The following is a 16204-nucleotide window of genomic DNA, read 5'->3' as shown; positions in this document are numbered from 1 at the left end:
TAATAAAGGGGAAGGCTTTATAGTCTGAGCTAGGAATAGACTTTTGGGCACAGTAAAATGCATTTCTGTAAATGAAAAAAGCCAGACCAATTTTAATCAGGGCAACTTTGGAAACAAAAAAAGAGTATGGGTTGCCCTGAAAGTGAGATGGGCAGTCTCTAAATTTGATAAATAAGTAACAATAAATAAATAAGTCGCTAACAAAAGCTGTCTGAGTGACTTTGGGTTAGTCGCTCTCTCAGCCCAACCTACCTCACAGGGCTGTTGTGGGGAAAACAGGAGGAAGAAGTATTAGGTATGTTTGCCACTTCGAGTTATCTATAAAAATAAGATGGAATAAAAAATGTGTAAATGAAGCAAGAAACACATCTGTTCTTAAAAGGAAACCAGACTGATGAAAACATAAATAAGAGCTTCATTTTTCACAAAGATTAAATGGATTAAGGAGGATGAAAGCCTATATTAAAAAAGGTGGGCAGAATTTTAACACTTGTGGTTTTATAGGAACTAGAAATGCTGCTTGCTTTCTTCTACTAGGTACCTAATTCACTAAAAGGACTATTCTTTATGCCTACATAAAGGCATGATTATATAATAGGAAGAAAACTCACAACAAAATTCAAAATATCAGGGCAAATTCTTTCTCTAGTTTGCTGTCATGGTTGGGCAATATTCTACCAGATGTCTGCACAAGCTGGGAATTGGTAAGCCTCCACTGGATATCAACCAGTCACAAGTTTAGAATTACTCGGTTACATGCAGATATGTGAACTAGAAATGTGATCACTAACCTCACAATCAATACAAAAGCTATGAATGGCACAAAGAGCCATGGAAAGATACATGCTTGGCATCACAAGACAAGATAGAAAGACCTGCACATCCACAAAAGAGACCTAAAACAGGATTGAGTGACGACATAAGCAAGTATTGCGGGCCCAATTGGCAAAGAAAAGCTCAAGACTGTACTGGTTGGAAACGTGCAGAAGAGGCCTTCACCCTTCAGTGAATAGACAATGGCTAGAATAATGATGATGAAGGGAATAAGGATTAACATTCATTTTCAGCATTTTATGTACCTAGGCTCTGAAGCTTCAACCTCTTATTATAGCGACTTAGTTAAGACAACCTTGAGTTCTCATTATCTCAGTATCCATAAAAAATAATTGCTACCAACCTGCCTTCCATTGAGGACCTGTATACTGCACGAATCAAGAAGAGGGCCGTGAAAATATTTACAGACCCTCGCATCCTGGACATAAACTGTTTCAACTACTACCCTCAAAACGACGCTATAGAGCACTGCACACCAGAACAACTAGACACAAGAACAGGAGCCAGGGGGGTGAGCGGAGAAATGGCGGCGGCCATTTTGAGGCATGGGGCGGGCCGGGGCAGCGTCCTGACCTTCTTTCCTCTTCTGTGGTGCCTTCGCTCGGCGTCGACGAGGGTTCTTAGATTGTCGTGGCGTTGTGGCTCTGCAGAGATGGAAGGACTGGAAACAACAGTGGCAGGATTGTTAAGCCCCCAGTGACCCTCCAGCAATGGCCCTCCCCCGGAGCTCTGGGGGCGTGGGGGGGGGGGGTGCGGCCGCGGCGACGGCACTGGGGAGATGGACCGCGATGGCAGTGAAGTTTCCTCGATGGCGGTAGCGGCGGTTGCCCTCCCCTCCCGTTTTTCTCCGGGGGTGCTTTTGTGCTTTTTGGGACCATTGGGTCCATTGGTTCTATCATTATACTTGGGACATTCCAGGACTACCGTCAGGTCTGCTTTGACTGCTGTGATCATCATCAGGACTTTAAGACCTTGATCCTGATTCCTCCCCCCCCACATGCTGGTTTGGAGGGGGTGTGGGCGAGAATCCTGAGATTATTGCTGGTGTTTTGACAATCTGCCATGGAAGAACAGATGATTGGGCCCTAATTAGTCAGCTGATCTGGACTTTTTACCATCAATACGGGCTGGTATAGACTCACTCATCTGCCAGTTCTACGTTATGTTATGAGATACTCTCTGTCTGAACTTCTTGGCCTGCGAGGTTCCCCCGCCTCACAGGAATGGCCCTCCGGGTTATCGAGGGCAGGCCTTAACGAGGGGTCTTGGGACCCGGAGAGGTGGCATGCGAAGAAGAAGAACCTTTGGGGATTTGTAAATAGGTTTTTTAAAAAGGGTCTTTTAAAGGGGGGGAGGGAAGAGACGGGTGGGGGGAAAAACCCGTCGGAGAGGGAATGTCCAGTCCCGGGGTTTGTTCACAGCGTTTCTTCTTCTGGTCCGAGAGCGGGGGGGAGGGGTGTGTTCCAGGTGTTGAGGGTAGTTCCATCTGTATGGTAAGTGGGAGGGGCAGATATGGCGGAAGCAGGGGGCCGTATCAGTTTTTGGGAGCACGTGTTCGCTGTTTAAAAGCGATCACGTGCTCCGGCCCCTTAGTCCTTACCCGTTCCCCGGAAGGTCAAGATTCTCAGAGCTTGGGCCACTGGTTGATGTTGTGCAATGCCCGGTCCGTGGTTAATAAGGCCCCCCTGATTTGTGACCTTATTCAGGGGGAGTCCGCGGACTTTATGGGCATTACGGAGACCTGGTTGGGCACAGAAGGGGGTGTACCCCTGGTCGAACTGTGCCCTCCAGGATTCCGTGCATTCCATCAACCGAGGGCCCAGGGTAGGGGTTGTGATGAGGGAAGATCTGGAGCCGAGAGAGTCCACTGTGCCTCAGATAGCTGGTTGCGAATCCCTCCTTGTGAAGTGGGGCCATAGGAATCAGATGGGTTTGTTGATCGCGTACCTGGCTTCTTGCTGCGTGACTACAGCCCTGCCTGAGCTACTGGAGGTGCTTGCCGGAGTGGCGGTTGAGATTCCCAGACTTTTGGTCATGGGAGATTTCAACTTGCCATCGGCCGGCTTGTCATCAACGGTGGTCCAGGAGTTCCAGGCTTCCATGACAGCCTTGGACCTGATTCAAGTAACTGATGGTCCTACACACATGGGGGGGGGGTCCACACTAGACTTGATTTATATCTCTGGACAGTGGTTTAATGATCTGGTATTAGGAGATTTAATGACGATACTTGTGTCAGATCATTTTCTCCTCCGCCTAGACTTCCAGACCGCCACTCACCACCTCAGGGAGACGGAACCAATGCGTTGGTTCCGTCCCAGGTGCCTGATGGACCCCGAGAGGTTCCTGACAGAGCTTGGGCCGTTCCCTGAGGATCTTGCCCACGGCACGACTGAAGAACTAGTTGCGGCCTGGGAACAGGCCGCGGCTGGGGCTTTGGACCGTGTCGTGCCTTTGCGGCCTCTGACCCGGCGCAGATCTCAATTGGCTCTTTGGTTCTCCGAGGAGCTGAGAGAGATGAAACGCCGGAGAAGACGCCTAGAGAGTACCTGGAGGTCCAGCCGTTCCGAGGCTGATCGGACACTAGTTAGGTCTTTTTTGAAGACCTACCTAGTGGCACTGAGGGAGGCGAAACGTTCTTACGTTTCCACCCTCATTGCGTCGGCAGATAACCGCCCGGCCGCCCTGTTTCGGGTGACCCGCTCCCTCCTACACCAGGGGGGACGGGATGACCCCTTGCAGGGACGTGCTGAGGAGTTTAGTGGTTATCTATACGATAAAATCGCTCAGCTTCGGGATAGTTTGGACCAAGATTGTGATGATCCGGATGAGATGACTGAGACACGTCTTGTTGATGTTGTTTGGGATGAGTTTGATTCTGTGGCTCCCGAGGACATGGACAGGTTGCTGGGGAGGTTACATGCCACTACATGTTTACTGGACCCGTGTCCCTCCTGGCTGGTGCTGGCCACTCAGGAGGTGACACGAGGCTGGCTCCGGGGAATTATAAATGCTTCTTTGTTGGAAGGGGTCTTTCCCGCCGCCTTGAAAGAGGCGGTGGTGAGACCCCTCCTTAAGAAGCCTTCCCTGGACCCAGCTATTTTGGGTAATTACCGTCCAGTCTCCAACCTTCGCTTTGTGGCGAAGGATGTAGAGAGTGTGGTGGCATGGCAGCTTCCCCAGTACCTGGATGAAGCTGTCTATCTAGACCCGTTCCAGTCTGGCTTCCGGTCCGGGTATAGCACGGAGACAGCTTTGGTTGCGTTGGTGGATGACCTCTGGAGGGCCAGGGATAGGGGTTGTTCCTCTGCCCTGGTCCTGTTAGATCTTTCATCGGCTTTTGATACCATCGACCATGGTATCTTGCTGCGCCGGTTGGGGACTTTGGGAGTGGGAGGCACCGTTTATCAGTGGTTCTCCTCCTATCTCTCTGACCGGTCGCAGACGGTGTTGACAGGAGGGCAGAGATCGACCGCGAGGCGCCTTACTTGTGGGGTGCCTCAGGGGTCGATTCTCTCGCCTTTCCTGTTCAACATCTATATGAAGCCGTTGTGCGAGGTCATCAGTGGCTTTGGGGTGAGTTATCAGCTGTACGCTGATGACACTGAGCTGTACTTTTCCACCCCGGGCCACCCCAACGAAGCTGTCGAAGTGTTGTCCTGTTGCCTGGAGGCCGTACAGGTCTGGATGGGGAGAAACAGACTCAGACTCAATCCATCCAAGACGGAGTGGCTGTGGATGCCGGCACCCCGGTACAGTCAGCTGCAACCGTGGCTGTCTGTTGGGGGCGAGTCACTGGCCCCAACAGAGAGGGTACGCAACTTGGGCGTTCTCCTGGATGGACGGCTGTCGTTTGAAGATCACCTGGCGGCCGTCTCCAGGAGAGCCTTTTACCAGGTTCGCCTGGTTCGCCAGTTGCGCCCCTTTCTGGACCGGGATGCCTTATGCACGGTCACTCATGCTCTCGTCACTTCTCATTTGGATTATTGCAATGCTCTCTACATGGGGCTACCCCTGAAGTGCACTCGGAGACTCCAGTTAATCCAGAATGCAGCTGCGCGGGTGATTGAGGGAGCTTCACGTTGCTCCTGGGTAACACCACTCCTGCGCAGTCTGCACTGGCTACCTGTGGTCTTTCGGGTGCGCTTCAAGGTTCTGGTTACGGCTTCCGCTGGCAACGCAGGCTTCGCGGACGTTCCTTTGGGATCGTCTGCCCTGGGTTTCGTCAAACCGTCCCTGACAGCGTAAATGGGCTGTCAAATGGTTTGGAATTCTCTCCCCCGGTTGAAGGGGGAGGGAAGAGGGGTCAGGTTTGGGTAGAGCTCCCCGGGATCCCCTGGAATTTAACCAGGGGATCGAAGGGTGAGAGCTCCCCTTTAACCTGACGAAACTCCGTGCCCAGGGTGCTTCTGTTTATACAGAACGAGAAGCCGCGACCATCTCTGTGTCAAGATTTATTCCTAAAAGAGAATTCAACACAGACAGAACAGAGCAGGAGGACTAGCAAGAATTTGCAAGTAATAAATCTTAACTTCAGTTCTTAAATAGCTTTCCTTTGAATTAACTTTCAACTTGAGTGGATCTAAAATGGCGTTTGCAATATACAAAGGAAAGCGAAACTATAAAGAAGAGCATAACAAGCTACTTTTTTTAAAATGGAATGAACAAGAACTGTTAATGATTTTTTTCTCCTTTTACCTTTTTCTTTATCATAATGTTTAAGAAGAAAAGTTTATTGATTTTTTAGATTTTACAGTTTATGAATGGCTCTTAAGCAAACAGAACTAACTATTAAAATCTTGCAAACTTCCTCATTTCAAATATGGAATTTTTCTTTTATTTTTTTTAATAGAGAATTTGCAAGTAATAAATCTTAACTTCAGTTCTTAAATAGCTTTCCTTTGAACTAACTTTCAACGAGTGGATCTAAAATGGCGTTTGCAATATACAAAGGAAAGCGAAATTATAAAGAAGAGCATAACAAGCTATTTTTAAAATGGAATGAACAAGAATTGTTAATGATTTTTTCTCCTTTACCTTTTTCTTTATTACAATGTTTAAGAAGAAAAGTTTATTGAATTTTTTTTTCTCTTTTGGTAGATTTTACAGTTTAGGAATGATTCTTAAGCAAACAGAGCTAATTATTAAAATCTTGCAAACTTCTTCATTTCAAATATGGAATTTTTTTATTATTATTACTTTTTCTTTTTTTTAATAGGAACTTTTGAGGCTTATCTTTTCTTAATAAGTTTTTAAACAAGAGATTTTACACCAATATATTAAAGATTGGAAAGTCTTTATTGCTAGATGTTAAGTTGATTGATGAGCAGATGGTGGAAAAGGTGTAAGAAAATGTGTAAGGAAATGTGTAAGATAGAAGACAAGGGGAAGGAGAATGCTTAAGATGTGATTTTGATGGTATTTTCTTTTTTTTAACATATATATATAGGGTTTAATTTTTACAACTGACTTATTTTGGGTATATCATTATTTAATATATGTGAGGTATAAAGGAATGGGAAGATGGAATATTGTTTAACCCTTGGAGGATAGAAAAATTTATGGATGTAATGTTGGTATCTGGTTAAATAGAATTTAATTGTTATAATTGATATATTTTGGATATAAGTTATAATCTTAATAATGTTATTTGATAGATGTAAGGTAAATTGAAGAAATATTAATATTTGCAATGTTATTTGATTTATGTAAGTGATATTTTTGGAGATTGAAAATGTGTAAGGAAATGTGTAAGATAGAAGACAAGGGGAAGGAGAATGCTTAAGATGTGATTTTGATGGTATCTTTTTTTTTTAATATATATATATAGGGTTTAATTTTTATAACTGACATATTTTAGGTATATCACTATTTGATATATGTGAGGTATAAAGGAATGGAAGATGGAATATTGTTTAACCCTTGGAGGATAGAAAAATTTATGGATGTAATGTTGGTATCTGGTTAAATAGAATTTGTTATAATTGATATATTTTGGCTATAAGTTATAATTTTAATAATGTTATCTGACAGATGTATGAAATATTAATATTAGCAATGTTATTTGATTTATGTAAGTGATATTAAAGATATGAGAAGATAGAATATTGTTTACTTTTGGAGATTGGATAAAAATTTAAGAATTTAAGCTGGAAATATGAATTATATTTGGGATACTGTTTAAGGAAGAAAGGTATATTATAGAAGAATTTCTGATGAATACTGGAAGATGGAATATCGTTTTGGTCTTGATCGATGAAGATTGGAGATATATTTGGTCTTAATTGATGAAGATATTTTATTGATGAACTGGAAATATTAACTTAATTGGAAGATTCTGAAGATTTTAGGAGTGGAATGGACTGATATATAATGGACTGGAAGAAGAATGTACTTTTTTGTTTCTGCAAGGGGAGTTAAGGTCTTAGAGAGAGGAGTGACTATGGATTTGACTTATGTTGTATCTTAATTTATGATTGTTAATTTTATACCCTGTACTCAGTTCTGGGAAGTCTCGGGGGGGCGGGGAGGGGGAAGGGGAGAGGGGAGATGAAGGATCAATGTAAAGGAATGATTGAAGATATGTAATTAAGAAATAGAAATAATTTGAAATGAAAGCGGGCTGCTCAGCTGCCATTTCAGAAGGAATGGAAGAGGGAGAGGAGAGAGTGAAGGAAGAAAGTAGGTAGGAAGAGAGAGGTAGAAAAGGGGAAAGGAGAGGAAGAAGAAAGGGAAAGAGAGGGTTAGAAAGGGTGGAAGACAAGAGTAGGGAAAGAGGAGAGGACGGAGAAAAGTGAAGGAGAGGAAGGATGAAGAAAGTAGAAGAAAGTAGAGAAGGGAGGAGGAAAGGTTTGTTAAGAAGGAAGTGGTAGCTGGGCAGGTCCGAATAAGTAACAAATGAAAATTTAATGACTAATGTTGAATAAGAGACTGTATATTGAACAGGTTGTTGGAAAATGAAAATAAAACTTAAAAAAAAAAAAAAAAGGTTCTGGTTACCACCCTTAAAGCGCTACATGGCTTAGGGCCCGGGTACTTATGGGACCGCCTGCTGTTACCTTATGCCTCCCACCGACCCGTACGCTCTCACAGAGAGGGTCTTCTCAGGGTGCCATCCGCCAAGCAATGTCGGCTGGCGGCCCCCAGGGGAAGAGCCTTCTCTGTTGGAGCACCTACCCTCTGGAACGAACTTCCCCCCGGTTTGCGCCAACTATCTGACCTTCGGACCTTTCGCCGGAAATTAAAAACTTATTTATTTATCCAAGCGGGACTGGCTTGATTTTTAAATTTTTCGAATTTTTAATTTTTAGTAATTTTACATGGGGTATTTTAGGTTGGGTCAATTTGACGGTTTTAATTTGGCCATTATTGAATATGTATTTTAATTGATATTTTAATTTTGTATATTTAACTGTTTTAACCTTGGCTGTACACCGCCCTGAGTTCTTCGGGAGAAGGGCGGTATAAAAATTTAAATAAATAAATAAATAAATAAATAAATAAATAAATACAAGAACAGTTTTTTCCCGAAGGCCATCACTCTGCTAAACAAATAATTCCATCAACACTGTCAAACTATTTACTGAATCTGCACTACTATTAATCTTCTCATAGTTCCCATCACCAATCTCTTTCCATTTATGACTGTATGACTATAACTTGTTGCTGGCAATCCTTATGATTTATATTGATATATTGACCATCAATTGTGTTGTAAATGTTGTACCTTGATGAACGTATCTTTTCTTTTATGTACACTGAGAGCATATGCACCAAGACAAATTCCTTGTGTGTCCAATCACACTTGGCCAATAAAAAATTCTATTCTATTCTATTCTATAAAGAAAATACATTGCAACCATATATTATGGTCATTATTTTTCATCACATTAGCAGGATATTCTCTGTAATGTTGCTGTTTTTAAGGCCTTATTCATTTGTTTTACACACTGCCTACCTACTGAATTCTCTCTATCCCAGCATTTTATGTATCTCAGGACATAAATTCTTATTTGCCAAAGCTCATGTGATAATAGAATAGTTTTATCTGGACAAATTACATCTAGTCCTTGGGCTATGTTCATCTGTTCAGTGACCATTCAAAGTTACGATGAGACTGAAAAGAATGAACTGATGATTGGTTCTTTTCCTTATGACTATCATAGTGTCCCTGGTGTCATATGATCAAAATTTTGGCAGCATCTCACAGTCACATTTTCTTCTCTCTGCACAAACTGTTCCTATTTCAACTCTCCCCACTTGCCTATCTCCTACCATCTCTGCCCTTTTGGCTATCCTGCAAAGGATGGCTGACATGAAGAGGCCACTGTATTTCACCTCTTACCCCCTGCCACTCCTCTGTTGCTGCCACCACCAGCTGTTCTTCATTTTTTTCCTCCCCTGGCCAGCCTCAAACAACACAGTGGGAACAGTGGTGAAATCTAAATTTTTTTACTACTTGTTCTGTGGGCGTGGCTTGGTGGGTGTGGTGTGACTTGGTGGGCATGGCAGGAGAAGGATACTGAAAAATCCCCAATCCTTCCCCACTCCTGGGGGAAAGATATTGCAAAATTTCCATTCCCACCACGCTCTCGGGCCAGCCAGAGGTGGTATTTGCCGGTTCTCTGAACTGCTCAAAATTTCCGCTAACGGTTCTCCAGAACCTGTCAGAACCTGCTGGATTTCACCCCTGAGTGGGAGGCTGAGTGGGAGGCTGCCCATGTTGTGCAGCTACTTTCACCCTTCAATGCCACCTCCCTTTTAGCTGGGCTCCTAGTCGGCCTGCCCTGCTTCAGTAGTCTTAGCCCACCATAGAATCCTCCTTGCCTCACTGCCCAGTAGGAAGATCACCTCTGGGGTGGAGGACTCGTGGCCCTGGCCCCGCCCTTCCCTTCTCAGGAGAGTCTGGGGCAGTGCTCTCTGGATGGCTTCCTCCTTTGTACAGGAGGCCAGCCAGCGTTAAAAAAAATTCTGCTAGTTAGTCTTCTAGAGAATTCCAGCTGGTTTATAATAAATACCTGCTAATTATAACATGAAATACAAAACAATACAAACATACATTTTACAGTAGCGCCAGAGAATGGGAATCCAGATTAGGATCGTCAACTTTAATTCACAATATGACTTCAAAACAATCTTTCCTTCCTATCAGAATCTCTGTAAGAGAAGAAGCGCTGTGGGTTTTGATAATGGCACTAACAGCTCCTTCTCTTACTTGCAGCTGATTCTCTCACTTGATAAATAAGGACTTTAGAGAGAATTGCTTCTTATCATTATCATGGCAGTAGATCAGGGGTGTCCAAACTTGGTCCCTTTAAGACTTTTGGACTTCAACTCCCAGAGTCCCTCAGCCAGCAAAGCTGGCTGAGGAACTCTGGGAGTTGAAGTCCAAAAGTCTTAAAGGGACCAAGTTTGGACACCCCTGCAGTAGATGAATGAGCTAATCCCTCATTCAGAATAGTTGCCCATCATACCATCATCCAAAGCTGTTTACATTTCTGTAAAATGCAGATATATGTTGTGTAATTTGACCCTAAAATTCCCCTAGAATGGCTTCTGCAACTTTGGTTTGGTTGTTTGGATGCTTTCAATTCTGTAACCTAGCAGACATTTTTTTCTTTGTAAATTTATGCTCATATTCTCAGACACACAGTAGTATCTAACTACCTTATTTTCTATTAGTCTCTGTTTCTATTGCCTTTGTTTTTTCTAAGTTAAGGGTCTTCTCTAATGACTTTAGTTTTCACAATTATATGTTCAAAATATTTAAGCTGAAGCTTTATTATTAATGATTTCAATGAGGAATATTGAATTATTTGTTCTTTCAGTCCAAGGAGTTCTCAGTAATTTTCTGCAACTTCACAACTTCATGGTTTAAATTTTTCTTTGGTTAGTTTTGTCAATGAGCCAGCTATTACAGCCATATCCTACAAACAGAAACCATAGCCTTGACAGAATGTATAAATGTTATCAGTGTGATGTCTCTGAACTTTAATATTTTTTCTAGATCCATCATAGTCTTCTTGGTATGGTACTGGTATGTCTACTAACCTGATGTTTCTTTTTTTTCCACATGATGGCAGTGTAAGATTTGAATTTTCTGCCTTTGCATTTGTGTAGGACTATAACATGTATCAAAATTATTCTCAATTATTAAAATCAATGTGCTACAATTACTGGAGATATCAAATGATTTAAGGCTGCATTGTTTGAGCTCTTGTTTTTCTATTATTTTTGATGTAAAGCTAAATGCACCATGATTGTGCTGTAATACCTTGATGTTAGAAATGTTTAGAATAGATTTTTTTTTATTGGCCAAGTATGATTGGATACACAAGGAATTTGTCTTGGTGCATATGCTCTCAGTGTGCATAAAAGAAAAGATACCTTCATCAAGGTATGACATTTATGTATCAATAAGCAAAACAGTGATCATGTTCCAGTATAATGTCTACCATAAACTATGAATAATGCCCCACTATGCTGTCTAATGAGTGAAGAGGCTTATCCTGATGTAAAATAATAATTAGATATAAATCTGACACCAGAAATAACAATACCTGTTGGGGAGACATTTAATTTTTCAGGACACTCTGTCACTATCTTCTAGTTGATAATGATCCTTGTGAAATAATAAACCTACACTTCATTAGAAGATTTAACATGTTCTAGCAAATGAATTTAAAAATCACCAAAGCATCTTGCCATAATACATAAATACGTTAATTAGGTACTAATACAAGAAAGACTATATCACATATAATTTCTAATTCATTAAAGGCAACAGTAGATAGAATGTCTCAGCAGATACTGGTATGAACTTGTCTAGGCTTGGAAATAAGCAGACTGGAGCCTGGTCAACACACACACACACACCCCAACACACACATATATACAAAACCAAGCTCATCTGGCTGTTTTTGTCTGGTTGAGATTGGGTAGAATGGGCATGGTATGGGACCCATTGATTAAACAGTTTTATCTAATTGGAGTCTTCTCTGTCATGGTGCCTAACCCCCAGTATAATATCCCTCCAGAGATCTGGATAGCTGCCATTCTGATCACCTGTACATCAATAATGATATGATTATTCTTGCAGGCTTTGGGGCAATGTGATGTTTGAGTGTTGGCTGGATGATTGTGTGGTCTTTTTGTTTGTAGGTATATTGTTTCTTATTCTTTAGTTTTGAGCACCCAGAACTGTGTGGAATGAGGAGGAGGTGGCCTCCAGATCAATGAAATTAAGTAAATAGGTAAGTAAGTAAATACATACATACATAAATGTGATTGGGCAGAAACAAGGCTGTAAATCTTCATTTTCCCTATGATATCAAACAATTAGCATTAAAAAAAACAGATTGAGAAATGTGGGTTAGGTAGAATTTTGATTAAGATAACAGATTTTTCATACAATGTGAGGGATAAAGGGATTTCACTGGTACGCCTTCTGTTTCCAGAAGACAGGAACAATATTTATTTAAATGAATATCACAATAAGTACATCAGCTCCTACAGCAATAGATAAGCGGAATATGGGTTTTGTTGTTGTTGAGCAGAGGGTATTCTAAATCTTTGTTCCCTGGCAAAATCACATCCTAATAGTGCCTGAATTAGCATGGCTAAGAGCTAGTCATCCATAAAATGAATACCGTTTCCTGTATGGCATAAGATGCATATTATATTCCCATTAAGAGAATAGATGAGGAAACATTTGCTGTTTTACACATGTCTGGATGAGAAACATTGAAGCAAGTTTATATACCAGCTCTAGTAAATAGGCAGCAGGTTTTTAAACAAGAAAGAGTAAAAGCCCAATTGTATCCGGTTTTTACTTCTGTGGGTAATTTGGCATTTACAAATACAATTTATAAAAGCTGACTCTATAAACCAAATAAATTGCATTTGTTCAGTCCATGTACAGAGTTACATCCTGTTAGTATTTTGTCAAAACCAGGGAGCCTTAAGTATCATCTGGGTTAGTCGTCCCTTGTTAAAACATGTTGAATTAAAGTTCCCAGAATTTCCACCTAAGCTCTGACAATAGGATGTCTAATATAGGGACAACCAGCTGGTATATTGCTAAAAGAATTGTTCTATATTTATATTATAATGAATAAGAGATAAGTGTGCACATTCCAGTGAAATATTCCTAAAATATCTAAACCAGGGTGGGCTTCAAAAATTTTAGCAAGGGGTTCTCTGTCCAGTTCCTGGGTGGGTGTGGCCATGGTGGGTGTGGCCTATTCGGCCTCCTGCACCATGGCGGGGTGTGTGTGTGTGTGCGTTTTTGCCCACCCTGGGTTCTGGAGGCTTTCCTTGAACCTCTGGGAGGACGAAAAGGTAGGCCCGTTTTTCGCCCTCCCCAAGCCTCTGCGTTCACCCTACACTTACCTGCATCCAAAACGGGCTGCGTGGGGACTCTGGGAAGGGGACGGGTGGGGTGGGCGGGGCCAGGCAGGAGTGGGATTTGGGGGTTCTCTGAACTGCACAAAATCTTAGCTAGAGGTTCTCCCAAACCCCTGATCTAAACCCATTTTTAAGACAATTTTATCTTTGCACTGGTGATTCTCAGTCATTAGTGAATTAATACCATTGTGTATGTAAACTAATAGTTTTAAGAAAATAAATTCAGATCAGTAAGATGGGACCAAGTTTCCTTGATCTCTCAATGCTTTTTAATACTATCAATTGTGGTCTCCTTTTGGGTTAGGAATTGGGGGCAATACAATGTTGTGATGGTTCTCCTCCTTCTGTAGTTAGTCACAGTCGGCATTGGTAGGGGGAGAAGTCTGTTGTTGAACCCCTACTTTGTGGAGTTCTGTAGTGTTCTATCCCCTTTCTACTTTATTTAATTTTTAATTGAAGTCACTGGGTGAAGTAATCCAATGGCAGAGGGTCATTTATCATCAGGCTAATCAAATTATGCCATCAAGGTTCTTTTTCAGTATCTGAAGGTCAGCCTAGGACAACTCACCCTGGTCAACTTGCCGCTCACCATGGGACTCGTCGTAAGACAACTTACCATGGGGTTGTGCTAATATCAAAGAAATGGTGAATAGAATCATTAAAGAAAGGATGCAAAAGAAGGGACGAAATGAAATGTGAATGATGAAAATTAAAATATTTTAAAAATTATTTTAAATACTTAAATTTAATTGTTGAATTGTCCCACAGCAAGTTGTCCTGTGGTGAATTGGCCACGCCAAGTTGTCCCATCCCATTGGAAGGCTATGAAAGCCTGGATGGGGAGGAACAAATTTAGATTCATCTTTAGTGAATAGTTACTCCCCACCTGCCCCCAATCTGTGGACCTTCTATGATTCATCTAGATGGAATTGCACATCCCCATATAGAACTGAAAGTACATGCAAGCAAGATGCGCTAATAGTCGTTGGAGACTAGAATGCTGGAAATAGAAATCATAAGAAGGAAAATGTTGGACTATATGCCCTGGCCATATGAAGTGAAATGGAAGACTGAAATAAGTAGTTCTGCTATTCCAATGATTCTTTGTTGTTAATACACTTTCATAAACCAAAACGAGATTTACGGTATATATGTGGCCATCACCAGATAGAATGCAGAGAAATAAAACAGACTAAATTTTCAATGCAAGGAGGTGGTAGCATAAACAATGTAGGTGAACAGCTATAATTCAGCTTCACACACATCCCCTTTCCATCAATGTGCCCTAATGCTTGCACTAGAAATTTGTAAGGTACGATATATTGATTCAAGTGAATCAGCTCCCATTCACTTCACCCGGCAAGTACTTATGTTGAATTTAATGTTGTTGTTGGGTGTTTTTTTTGTTTAAATTGAGGGAAATTACCAAGGAGGAAATGAATTAAAGCACTGTCTCCTCTCCCCCTCACACAAATCTTTGCAAAGATAGATTTATTTATTTATTTTATTTTATTTATTTTTATTTGTCACACAGTATATATAAGCATAAGCATGTAATAACTATACAATATATAAGCATATATATAAGCATGAGTATGTAATAATTATATTAATTGGATATAACGAAAGGAAACAATAGGACAGGAACGGTAGGCACGCTTGTGCTCTTATGCACGCCCCTTACAGACCTCTTAGGAATGGGGTGAGGTCAATAGTAGACAGATTGTAGATTTTATACAGTAGTAATCAGAAAATCACTAGCACTGATGATGTTACCTAGTTAGGGTAATGAAACTTCCGCAAGAAAACAAGCAAGCTCAGAGAGTACCAAGGACCTGTAATCAGAGAATGAAGAACGGCCAATAAAGGAGAATATTTGTAGCTCAGGATTGAAATGAGAGGTCCTTGGTGCTTCCTGAGCTTGATTGACAGCCAGTTTGGTGTAGTGACAAGGAGAATGACAACCAGATTGGTGTAATATTTAAGGCATCAGGCTAGAAACAAGAGAACCATGAATTCTGGTTCTACCTGGGCATCAAACCAGCTGAGTGACCTTGGGCTAGTCTTTTTCTCTTAGCTCTAGGTAAGAGCCAATGGCAACCCCTTCTGAAAAGCCTTGCCAAGAAAATTGCAGTGACTTGCCCAGGCAGTCTTCAAGAATTAGACATAACTGAAAGGAAGAAAAACAATAGAGAATAACTATATCTAAGAAAACATTTTAAAATCATGAATTATAGTATTTGCTTCTGCCTAAGAATAATTGTATATTAATTTGATGAATTTGTCATCAACACACAAGAAACTAAATTAGGTTCTTGAACTAGTCACACACTGGAAATACTGTTTTGCCAGCTTAGGTCTGAAATCTCAGAAACTATGTTCTCTTCTTGATAAGAAACGAGAAGTTCATCTCCATGATTAATGGGAGAAATTGCTCATGGTTTTTCACCCCTTTGCTTGTGTAGATGAGTCTGTCTTGTCAAAGACCATATAAGCAGGACTGATTCTGTACTCAGGCATATTTTCTTTCAAAGTATAAAAGGGCTTTTCCCTAAATTTAACAAAAAGGGAAGTTTGGGTCAGCTGTGTTTATTTAGATCTACTTTTAAACATGCCATTTCCTCCTTAAAGGCACTGTATGATGTCTGGCTTTCAAAGAGATATATAGTGAACCCATTTGAGGAAAGTCCCTCAAAGTCCTGGTTTGGAAATTACATTCACAGTTTTTAAAACATGCAGCTGAAGCAGTAATAAAAAAAAGCAAAAGGAACTAGACAGAATTTTAATATTGAAAAATAGTATTATTGATGAAGACGATGTCGATAATACATATACATTATTATATTTAAACATATGTATTTGTAATTATATATAAATATATAGCTAAGTTAAGGGGTTTCTTGCTGCAAAAATAAAATAGTCTTATGAGGTTTTTGAACTAAATAAAAAAAATGTTTTAGAACAA

The sequence above is a fragment of the Ahaetulla prasina genome, chromosome 3 (genome assembly GCF_028640845.1).
Source record: "Ahaetulla prasina isolate Xishuangbanna chromosome 3, ASM2864084v1, whole genome shotgun sequence".
In the NCBI taxonomy this organism is placed as follows: domain Eukaryota; kingdom Metazoa; phylum Chordata; class Lepidosauria; order Squamata; family Colubridae; genus Ahaetulla; species Ahaetulla prasina.
This window is presented reverse-complemented; position numbering follows the sequence as displayed.